This window comes from Eptesicus fuscus, chromosome 7 (genome assembly GCF_027574615.1).
Source record: "Eptesicus fuscus isolate TK198812 chromosome 7, DD_ASM_mEF_20220401, whole genome shotgun sequence".
Taxonomy (NCBI): Eukaryota; Metazoa; Chordata; class Mammalia; order Chiroptera; family Vespertilionidae; genus Eptesicus; species Eptesicus fuscus.
Genome location: NC_072479.1, coordinates 44,406,126 through 44,418,677, shown reverse-complemented (window position 1 = coordinate 44,418,677; position 12,552 = coordinate 44,406,126). Strand labels below are relative to the sequence as shown.

The following is a 12,552-nucleotide window of genomic DNA, read 5'->3' as shown; positions in this document are numbered from 1 at the left end:
AAATAGACTCTATATGTCTGTGGCCTCCAAATCTCTATCTGCCCTTACCTCTTCCTCAAATGTAGATTTATATGTTCATTTGATCCTTGATATTTGTCGTTAGTTGTTCAATAGGTAACTCAAACATAATACTCAATTATGTAGAATTTTACTGGCTTGTGAAAGGTCCATATACATTAAAGTCTGCTTTCTTTCCTCTCTTCAATGCCTGCAATTACCTTGAGAATAAACCAAGCTAGCCTTTGAGAAAATGAGGGGCCACATGGACCATATGCCCAGTTAACATCAGTTGTGTCAAGCCCAAATCATCAGAACTGCCCAGCCAATCAGTAGACTCATAATAAATAACAAATGCTAGTTATTTTAAGCCACTAGTGGAAGGGGTGATTTATTATATAACAATAGCTAACTCATATGTGTGGAAAATTCCTAACCTTTTTTAATATAGAAGATGAGGGCACACCTGAAGAGAGGAGCTTGTGGGAGTAGGGGATTCTCAAACTATATCTTCCAGGTCTGGCAATTTTCATTGCTGGATTTCTTGAGATGGATAATTTCTAAATTGGGCATGCTTCCTGTAAAACATGCTGGCATGGCTCTCCCTGAGTAAGATGGTTCTTCTGGGTTAGCTCTGCTAATAGATCATCGTCCTTTGATATAAAAAATGTATGATTGTAAACTTTTCATCTCTATGTATGGGACGCTATGGTAGGACAATGCTGGAAGAAGGCTGGTTACTGGACTGAGAAATGTAGAAGCTATTAAAGGAGGCAGCACAAGGCTGTTCCATTAACAAAGGATCCTTAAATGGGAGCAATCACAACAGTACATGGATTGGTCCCTGTTAAGATGAATTTCCAGCAATTTCTTTGGCAATAGCTCTTCCCTTCTCTTCTGAGAGGTCATGGCCAGCCTCTGGCCAGAGTTTCACATAATGGCTGCCCACTCTTTCCAGGCCACAGTGATGTCATTCATTTGCCAAAGAATTTCCATCAACCCCTAATTGCCTGCTAATCTTCACCCTCTGTTTCTTCCACTATGTCATTGAATATGTTATCAAAATTGTATTTTAACACCTAGCTTAGTATCCTTTGTTGTTTCTTTGTAGAAGGTCTGGTGCCATCACTTGGATGTCTCTTGACACACATAGATGTCAGACAGAGAGGCCCCAGGAAGAAAATAACACACATTACCACACGCTCGATTTAGCTCTCATTGGTCCAGAGTGGCTGCGGCATAGTGTCCTCACTGACAGAAGTATCTACCAGGCTGACTCTCAGGGCATGAAAGGATATGGTAGTTCTCAGAGCATGGGGAAATATATTTTAACCATGTAATGCACTGCTTAATGATGGAGATACATTGTTCTGAGAAATGTGTCATTAGGTGATTTCATTGTTATGTGATCACAGAGCGCACTTACACAAACCTGGATGGCATAGCCTACTGCACACCTAGACTATATGGTATAGCCTATTGCTCTGAGGCTACAAGGTTATACAGCATTTTATTGCTGTAAAACAGCACAAGATTCAATCACCACAGGAGAAAAGGGTGTAATCAAGAGATGTGCAAAACAGGAGAGGCATGAGGCCACTGCTGGTGTAACAAGGCACACTGTTTTACAGCAAACTTCCTTTATGAATAGAAAGAGTACGTTCTACATGACGATGAAAAGTATAGTATAGGAAATACATAAACCAGTAGCATAGTCTTTGTAGGGAACTAGCTCAGAGATGCAGGATGTTTCTAGCAGCAAAGGCATATGGGAAATGTTGGACTCTCTGTTTAACCCTCTGTGATTGTTTAATTCTCATTGTCCTCAGGCTTGGCTGACTACCCAGGACACCAAATGCCCCTCAAAGATAAATGCCATGCCCCCAGGAAGGAGGTAATGAAAGTATAGAGTGTGGAAAACTGCCCAGCATTATCTGTTAACTTAGAAATGCATTGTTCTTTCCGTGGTCTCTGTGTCTACCCACCATGTGGTTTTACTATTAACCTCCTGGGAGTGTGTGGATTTCTTCCCAGCCAGCACTGGGAATGAGCAGTGCTTTGCCCATGTATGTACGTTTCTCCCATTAGAGCTCTTACGGATTTGAATAAGGCTAAGTGTCAGTTCTTCTAAATCAAACCTGAATTTAGACTTTTGGGGCTTTCTCCCAACAGTCATTTATTATCATTATTGAGTGTGATGTGCTCGACATGACGGTATGGGCTACTTTTATATGACTGGCAGCGCAGTAGGTGTGTTTACACCAGCATCACCACAAACATGTGAGCAATGCGTTGCTCTACAATGGTAGGGCACTGCCATAAAGACACCAGATGATAGGAATTTTCCAGCTTCATTATAATTTTATGGGATAACCATTGTATATGCAGTCCATTGTTGACCCAAATGTCATTATGCTACACATGGCTGTATTTTATGAGGTAATTATTTCAAAGCGCAGCACTGCTATAACAAATGTAGCCCGCTGGTTGAGTACATAGGCTTTGGAATCAGACAGACCTGCATGCAAATTGGTGTTTGCAATTCATTGGTGCTGTCCTTGTGAGCCAATTCCTTAACCCCTCTACACCACTATGCAATGAAGACAACATCCACCTCCTAGAAATATTGCAAGAATTAAGTGAGATACAGCATGAAAATTCCCCAGTACTCAGTGCCTACTAAACACTCAGTAAGTATAGGCAATGATAATAATGATGACTTAAGATGTTCCCCCAAATATATTCTACCCAATAGTAGTGTACTTGAAAATGTTAGTAGGTATACTGTGGGGAAAAAAGTTTTGGAGTCATAGAGAACGTCAATATACTAAAGGCTCTGTGGGGTCGTGCAGCAAAGAAATCAGTTGCATTTTGTTTAACCTAGCTTTTTTCAAATTTATTTGAAGACAATCTGTTTGTTTGTTTTTTAAACTCTTGGAATACCTATTACATTTGTGGGTCGCTAGTGTTCCCCACAACACGATTTGGACCCTGCTGGATCATGAAATAACTTTCAGTTGGGTGACAGAAAGCAAAACAAGAGTTAAATATAAAGAAGATTAAGTGTAAAACCTGGCCTCGGTGAATACTGGCCCCTGGTTGCGGTTGGCTCTCGGCCTCCGTAGTCTGGAGCAGTGTGCATCAGCGTCTGGGCCATCTGCTGTGAAGGGCAGCACGCAGTGCGGCAGGGCAGGCTTTTAAATTCTGACTCAGAATTTACTGTTCCAACTGCTGGCCTCTCTTTGAAACGGCAGCTACCCAGAGCCCTCAGTGGCAGCTCAGCCCCAGAAGGAAAGCCTGGAGCTCTGTGCTGTCCTTGCTAAGAGCACCCAGGCCAAACCCTGGCTTTCCTTTTTAGCCAGGAACGGCCGCACATGTGTCATACTTTTGTTTATTTGAGTTTGTTTTGTAGGAAACCACATGAAGTCTAAACCATGTTGGCCTATGCTGGCCGCCGTGTAGCAGCCTCACAGAGGGATGCTTCTGAAATGAAAAATTATGACTCATCAAAGAATATACGATTGATTCCTAAAGCAAGACACTGGGGCTCTAATGACCACCTCTTCTGAACAACAGCTGGCTATTCATGCTAGGGACTTTTTTTTTTCTCTAGTTGGAAGTTTGCAGAGAGTTACAGAAAGGAGATCCTAAAGACAGAGTAAAAAGAAATATCCTTTTTTAAATAAGGAAAACAAAGCATATATGTATTTAAGCATACTATTGAATTGATGTTTACCATAATACTGAGTTGATATAATGTTTGTTTTTTTAAAAATATATATTTTATTGATTTTTTTACAGAGAGGAAGGGAGAGGGAGAGAGAGTTAGAAACATCGATGAGAGAGAAACATCAATCAGCTGCCTCCTGCACACCCCCTACTGAGGATGTGCCCGAAACCAAGGTACATGTCCTTGACAGGAATCGAACCTGGGACCCTTGAGTCCACAGGCCGACGCTCTATCCACTGAGCCAAACTGGTTAGGGCTGAGTTGATATAATGTTAACATTGAGTCAGTGAAAGAGAATTTACAAAGGAAGGAGACACCAAATTACGTTTGTAATAAAATAGTCTGTATATTTTGCCACTAAGAACACAATTAGTCTCATGCTTTATTCATCATCACATGTCACAGAGAATCATGGAATTCTTACAATTCACTTATGAGCTGAGCAAGACTAAAGGTACAATACCACGTTTTAACAAAGATCACAAAAACTGACCCTTCGAAAACCAAAACGCTTCAGACACAACCAACATTGACTCTGGGATACAAGTTTAAAATGAACTGCAATACTAAGAAATGAAACCCAGCAGCCTCTGAAGAGAAAACTACAATGTGACCAAGTAAGGTTTACCATAGGAATGCAAGGAATGGTGTATTAATAGGAAATCTATAAATAAAACATTTCAAAAAGTCAGGAGAGAAAAATTACATAATCGTCTCAGCAGATGGTACCCATTAATGATTTAAAATATACTAACATGGGAATAGAGAATAGTTCCTTAGTAGTACTTAGTAGAGATACTTAGTGAAGACACAGAAGAGCTTGTCCATTAGAATTAAAAAACGGATAAGGATGTCTGGTGTTACTTTTATTATTTTCCTGAAAGTTTTAGCCATTGAAATAAGATAGGAAACAAATAACAGGGTGATAGTTAATTTTGTGTGTCAATTTGGCTAGGCTGGTGCTGAGATATTTGGTCAAGCACCAGTTTTGATATTGCTGTGAAGACATGTTAGATGTGATTAACATTTAAACCAGTAATATATATTAAAAGTAAGCAGATTACTCCTCATACTCACCTAATCAGTAGAAGGCTTTAAGAGAAGAAGGCTTTAAGAGAAGAAGACTAAGGTCCTGGAGGGAGAAAGAATTCTGCCTCCTGACTGCCTTTGAACTTGAAACTACAACAACAATTCTTCCCTGGGTTTCAGCCTGGTAGCCGGCCCTGCAGATTTCAGATTTGCCAGACCCCACAATTGTGTAAGCCAATTCCTTAAAATAAGTCTCTGTATATTCTATCTATCTATCTATCTATCTATCTATCTATCTATCTATCTATCTATACTAGAGGCCCGGTGCATGAAATTCGTGCACGGAGGGGGGTTGTCCCTCAGCCCAGCCTGTACCCTCTCCAATCTGGGACCCCTCAAGGGATGTCCGACTGCCCGTTTAGGCCCGATCCTGGTGGGATCAGGCCTAAACGGGCAGTCGGACAGCCCTCTCACAATCCAGGACTGCTGGCTCCCAACTGCTTGCCTGCCTGCCTTCCTGATTGCCCCTAACTGCTTCTGCCTGCCAGCCTGATCACCACCTATCCACTCTGCTGCTAGCCTGTTTGCCCCCAACTTCCCTCCTCTGCCGGCCTGGTCACCCCTAACTGCCCTCTCCTGCAGGGTTGATCACCTCCAAATGCCCTCCCTTGCAGGCCTGGTCCTTCTCAACTGCCCTCCCTTGCAGGCCGGGTGCCTCCCAACTGCCCTCTCCTGCTGGCCATCTTGTGGTGGCCATCTTGTGTCCACATGGGGGCAGGATCTTTGACCACATGGGAGCAGCTATATTGTGTGTTGCAGTGATGATCAATCTGTATATTACTCTTTTATTAGATAGGATAGAGGCCTGGTACAGGGGTGGGGGCCAGCTGGTTTGCCCTGAAGGGTGTCCTGGATCAGGTGGGGGTTCCCTTGGGGTGTGGGGCGGCCTGAGCGAGGGGCCTGTGGTGGTTTGCAGGCCGGCCACGCCCCCTGGCAACCCAAGCGGAGGCCCTGGTATCTGGAATTTATTTTCCTTCTACAATTGAAACTTTGTAGCCTGGAGCAGAGCCAAGCCTGGGGCTCCCTCCGAGGCCTGCAGCCATTTGTGTTGGGGTTATAATTGAAACTTTGTAGCCTTAAGCGGGTGGGCCCAGCCAGGGTGTGTGGAAAGCTTTGCTTCCCCTGTTGCCGGCGGCAACCCTGGCCGGTTCTCTCAAGCTCCATTCTGCCACCATTTATTTGAATTTGTTTACCTTCTATAATTGAAACTTTGTAGCTTGAGTGGAGGCTTAGGCATGGCAAGGGCAGGCGGAAAGCTTGGCTTCCTCTGTTACCTAGGAAACCTTGCTCTCTGTGGCTGTAGCCATCTTGGTTTGGGTTAATTTGCATGCTCGCTCTGATTGGATGGTGGGCGTGACTTGTGGGCGTGGCTTGTGGGTGTGTCAGAGGTATGTGTTAGAGGTCAATTTGCATATTTGTCTATTATTAGGTAGGATATATATATATATATATATATACATATATATACATACATATATATATGTATATATATATGTATATATATATATATATATATATATATAATATATATATATATACACATTCTATTGGTTCTGTTTCTCTGAAGAACCCTAATGCAAATAACAATGGCAAACACCTACTGAAGGCTTCCTATGTGCTGGGCAATGTTTTAAGGGCTACACATGTATGTATTTTGTCATTTCATCCTCACAATAGTTTTAAAAGATAGTGTAATTTTTCTTCCTATTAGAAACTAATCAGAATGAAATTCTCTAAGAACTCATAGGGATGTCCTATGCTAATGAAAGGAAATGTAAAAGCCTACATTTCCTCCCTTTTACTTTTAGGCAAATGACTCCAACCAACTCTTTCTGGGTAAGATATCAGTGCTCTGAGACCATGCATTGATGGTAGAATCAATCTTACTGTACTGGCAGTAGCCAATGAAATTGAACACAGGTTGGGAAGCAACAGTAGTCAGGAACCATTGCAAGGATTTGGCTTGCACTTGACTTGTACTCTCACAATCCTGCACTTGACTTGTCCTCTCACAATCCTGTAGTTTGCTGTGGCTGCTTTAACACATTACCATAGACTCAGTGGCTTAGAACACACAAATGTGTTATCTCCCAGTTCTGGAGGCCAGAAGTCCAAAATCAAGGTGTCAGTAGGACAGCATTCCCTTCAGAAACGCTAGGGGAGAATCCATCTCCTGACTTGCCAGTGCCCAGAGGCCACCTGCATTTTTTTGTTCCTGGCTCTTTGCTCCATCTTCACAGTTAGCAGCACAGCATCTCCACATTTCTCTCTTTCTGACCTCTGCTTACATGGTTCATTGCCTTCTCTCTCTTATTTTGAGCCGTTTGTACCTTTCTTATAAGGACCTTTGGGATTACTTTGGGCCTACTGTAATAATCTTCCTATGTCAAGATCTTTAATTTAATCACATCTGCAAAGTCCCTTTTGCCATGAGAGTAACATATTCCCAAATTCCGTGGATTAGAATGTGGGCATCTTTGGGGAGGGGGTGTTATTCTGTCTATCTTACTTACGAAGGTAGGTGAGAGACCCCATCATATCCTTCCTCTGCAAGAGGGGTCCCTCCGAATAGAACAAAGAGAAACTGGCTTCTCAACTCATTGTTATCATGGAAGATGCCAACCTTCAGTGTTTTCCTGCTCCTGGTTCTCTGGCGAGAAGCCCGTTGCACAACTCAGTTTTAGGGCAGCTGTCCCACAGGCCAGGGGGAGCTTCTTTGCAACATCAACACTACCTTCTAACCTTCCCATAGACACGTAACGTAAGAGGCTTTTACAAAACCAGAAAGAAACATGGATTCATATTTTTCTCATCTGGTTGTTTGGCAAGGCTATTCCAAATATAAAAACAAACACCAAATTTACAGGGAACAAGATTAATAGCGATGACTTCCTTAAAGTTCAAAACCTATATAGGTTTTTTAAAAAAAAAATAGAAACAGAGACTTTCAGTTTCTGGTTCCACATCTAAGAGGTCACCACTCTGTCCAAACAAGTAAAAACTTGAACAAACTGAAAAATCAACAACTTGTCTTGTATCCCTAAGAGAGGGAAGGACACAGACACAGAGAAAACTGTGGCCACCAAGACTGAGCAAACAGCCAGGCTAACACAGGGAGGCAGAACTTACGGGAATGGAGGGAACAGAGACTCCAGAGCCGGAACGCGAGGGAGCCAGTGCCAGGGCGGGAACACCTAAACTGGGTCCAAAGACACGCTTGAAGCTCCTCAGTGTGGACGCCTCTGAGAGGCAAAATCCTGGGGCCCTGTCATGGGAACCCCCACAGTTTTGTGAGATTTACCTCCGGGAGCTCAACCAGGCTGTCACAGTAAATACGGGAGAAGAAGCTCGTGCTTCCAGCAGGGTGAAGAGACAGAGATATTTTTTAAAAATATTTTTAAAATTGATTTCAGAGAGGAAGGGAGAGGAAGAGAGAGATAGTAACATCAATGCGGAGAAAGACTCGTTGATTGGCTGCCTCCTGCGCGCCCCTACTGGGGATGGAGCCACAACCCAGGCATGTGCCTGACCAGGAATCGAACTGTGACCTCCTGGTTCACTGAGCCACACTGGCCAGGCAGAAAGAGCCATTTTGAAAGACCCAGGCACTCTGTTCTTAAAAAGACCTGCCCTCAGGGAAACTAATTGCCCAGGGCCTCACCTGCTGGGTATTATCAGAGCCTAACTGACCTGGGGAAAAGGAAACACTGAACTTTAGCTCCATCTAGCCATCCTGTCCTACCTGAGGGGGGGAGTGGGGGAAGAGAAACGAAGGAGCACTTGTGATGCTCACAGTCCAGAGGCACAGGCTCACTGAGACTGAGACCTCACTCCAGGGCTGCAGAGCACTCCCTCCCCGCACAGCTACCTCGCTACAGGCCTGCTTATAGCGGTTCAATCGACCTGGTCCATCATGCTCACCAGCAAGAAAAATTCACAAGACATGCCACAAGGCAAAAAGTACAACTTGAAGAGACAGAGCAAACAACAAAACCAGACAAGGCAGGGATGTTCGAATTACCAGACAGGGGATTTGAAACAACTGTGATGATTATGTTAGAAGCTCTAATGGATAGAGTAGCCAGCATGCAAGAAGAGATGGGCAATGTAAGCAGAGAGGGAAATCCTAAGAAAGAATGAAAAAGAACCCAAAACACGGTAACAGAAATGAAGAATGACTTTGATGGGCTTATTAGTAGACTGGACTCAGCTGAGGAAAGAATCTCTGAGCTTGAGACAATTTGAGGTGAATCAAAACCTCCCAAACTTCAAAGCCAAGAGAACAAAGACTGGAAAAAACACACACCCATAATATTCAAGGACTATGGGACAACTACAAAAGATGTAACAAATGCATAATGGGAATATCAAAGAAAAGAGGGAAAGGAACAGAAGTATTTGAAACAATAGTGACTAACAATTTCCCCCAATAAAGTCAGACACAAAACACAGATTCAAGAAGCTCAAAGAACATCAAATAATATAGATGCAAACAAAACAACCCCAACAACAAAAAAACCCCACAAAATACCCAAAACTGGCACCTATGCATATCATTTTCAAATTATAAAAGATGAAAGATAAAGAAAAAAATTTTTTGAAAATAGCCAAAGGGAAACAACACCTTACCTATAGCAAAGATAAGAATTATATCCAACTTCTCCTCAGAAATCATGCAAACAAGAATGTGGAGTGAAATAAAATGTTAAGAGAAAAACCTTCACACTAACCTAGAATTCTATACCCTGTGAAATTATCCTTTAAAAGTGACGGAGTCTCCTTCTCTTCACCATCTTTCCTGCTCTCTGGTGGCTGATGAAGGTTGAGCTGTGTAGTTTCAGTGGGTACAAGATCTACCCCAGACACGGACATAGGAGGTGCTACGCCAGGAACAATGGGAAGGTTTTCCAATTTCTTAATGCAAAATGCAAGTCAGCATTCCTTTCCAAGAGGAATCCTGGGCAGATAAAGTGGACTGTCCTCTACAGAAAAAAAGCACAAAAAGGGACAGTCGTAAGAACTTCAAAAGAAAAGAACCCGCTGTGCAGTCAGATTCCAGAGGGCCATCACTGGTGCATCTCCTGCTGATGTAACAGCCAAGAGGAACCAGAAACCTAAAGTTAGGAAAGCTCAATGAGAACAAGCTATCAGGGCTGCCAAGGAAGCAAAAAAGGCTAAGAAGCATCTAAAAAGACAGCAATGGCTGCTGCTAAGGCTTCCTCAAAGGCAGCACCTAAGCAGAAGATGGTGACACCTATGAAGGTTTCTATTCCCTGTGCTGGTGGAAAATGCTAAGTTGGCAGACGATATTCTTAAAGACCTGACTATAACTGAAAAAATTAAAAAAAAAACAGTGACAGAGAAATAAACACTTTCTCAGACAGTCAAAACTTGAGGGAATTTATTACCAGTAGAAATAAATGTAAAAATAAGAGAGAAGAAAAATAATATAGGTTAGAAACTTGGATCTGCATAAGGAAAGGAAGAACATCAAAGAGGAATAAGTAAAGGTAATATAAAAAACATTCATTTTTCTTATTCTTAGTTGCTCTAACAGATAACAGTTTGTTCAAAACAATAACAATAATGTATTCAATTATGTATATCCTAGAGGCCTGGTGCACGAAAATTTGTGCATGGGGGGGAGGTCCCTCAGCTCGGCCTGCACCCTCTCCAATCCGGGACCCCTCGGGGGATGTCTGACTGCTGGTTTAGGCTCTATCCTGCAGGGACATTCCTCTCGCAATCTGGGACCACTGACTCCTAACCTGCCTGCCTGCCTGGTTGCCCCTAACTGTTCTCCCCTGCTGACCTGATTGCCCCTAACCACCTCTTCCTCAGCCCCGCCATCGTGGCTTTGTCCGGAAGATGTCCAGTCTAATTAGCATATTACCCTTTTATTAGTATAGATATTTTATATATCTACACGTATGCATGCTTATATATAAGTGAAATGAATGACAGCAAAGATATAAGGGATGGGAGGGAGGAATTTGGATTATTTTTTTACAAGTACTCTATATTACCTGTTAAATGGTATAGCATTATTTGAAAATGGACTTGGATTAGTTGTAAGTCATATTGCAAATTCTAAGGCAACCACTTAAAAAGGTGAAAATATAAATATAACTGCTATCCTAAGGAGAGACAATGGAATCATATATAAAGTTCAATTAAAACGGCAAGAGGCAGAAAAAGAGTAGAAGACAAAAATAGAAACAAAGAACAAGGGAACAAGTAGAAAACAGTAACAAATATGGTAGCTCCAGCTATATTGATAATTACTTTGAATATCAATGGTCTAAATGCAACAATTAAAAGATAAAGATTGTCAGAGTAGATCAGAAATCAAATCCACTATCTGTTTCCCACTGTAAATATAGAGACATATATATTAAAAGTAAGTGGATGAAGAAAAATATATACCAGGATAACACTAATCAAAAGAAAGCAAGAATATCTATATTAATTTCTTTTTTAAATTAATTTATTTTTTTAAAACTATTTTTATTGATTTCAGAGAGAGGAAAGAGAGGGAGAGAGACAGAAACATCAATGATGAGAGAGAATCATTGATTGGCTGCCTCCTGCACACTCCCTACTGTGGATTGAGCCCACAACCCAGGCATGTGTCCTAACCAGGAATCAAATCATGACCTCCTGGTTCATAGGTTGATGCTCAACAAATGAGTCATGCCAGCCAGACTAGCTATATTAATTTTAGAGTGTATATTTCAAAGTAAGGACATTTACCAGTGATAAAGAAGGGTATTACATAATGATGAAAGGTCAATTCTCTAAGAATACAATAATCCTTAATGTGTATGTGCCTAATAAAAATGTGTTAAACTATGTGAAGCCAAACCTGCAAGGAGAGATAGATGAATTCATATGCATAGTTGGAGACTCCAGCACCCCACTACCAGAGTGGACAGATCCAGCAGGCAGAAAATCAGTAAGACTTAGTTGGACTCAACAGCACCATCAATCAACTGGATTTAATAGACATCTATTGACTACTTCATCGAACAACAGCACAATACACATTTTTCTCAAGCTTACACAGAACATTCACCAAGATAGATGACATTCTCGTCCATTAAACGCACCTTAACAAATTTCAAAAAGTGTAAATATGCAATGCCTTGTCTCAAATCACAATGGGATTAAACTAGAAATCAATAACAGAAAGATAACTGTAAAATCCCCAAGTAGGTGAGTATTAAACAACATACTTCTAAATAACACTGAAAAAATAAAACAAAATTGAAAGACAAACAATAAACTAGAAAAATACATTTGCAAAATGTATAGCAAGGGGTTAATATATTCAATATGTAAAACACAGTTACAAATTAACAGGAGGAAAAGACAAATACTCAAGAGGCAAAATGGGCAAAGAAAATAGACAATTTACAAAATAAGATATCTACATGTGAAAATGCTTAACCTCATTGGTATAAAGGGAAATTAGACTAAAATAACTTGACAAATATAAAAATAAATAACTAATTCTAGAAAATATGTGTGTACCCTCTTATTTGCTGGTAAGAATGTGTATGGTACAACATTTCCATTACACTGGTAATATGTATTAAAGCTTAAAAATTGTACACACTCAATTACCCAGAAATTCCATTTATAGGAATTTATCTGAAGGAAATCAGGATTATAAAAATTGGGCTGCAAAAATTTTCCACAAGGTTCATTTTATATATATATATATATATATATAT

The 12,552-nt window shown here is 41.2% G+C and overlaps 1 pseudogene; it reads left to right on the top strand.

The window, feature by feature from the left end:
* Window positions 1–9,631: 9,631 nt before the first annotated feature.
* LOC103304934 (60S ribosomal protein L24-like) lies at window positions 9,632–10,111 on the top strand (annotated as a pseudogene).
* Window positions 10,112–12,552: the final 2,441 nt, after the last annotated feature.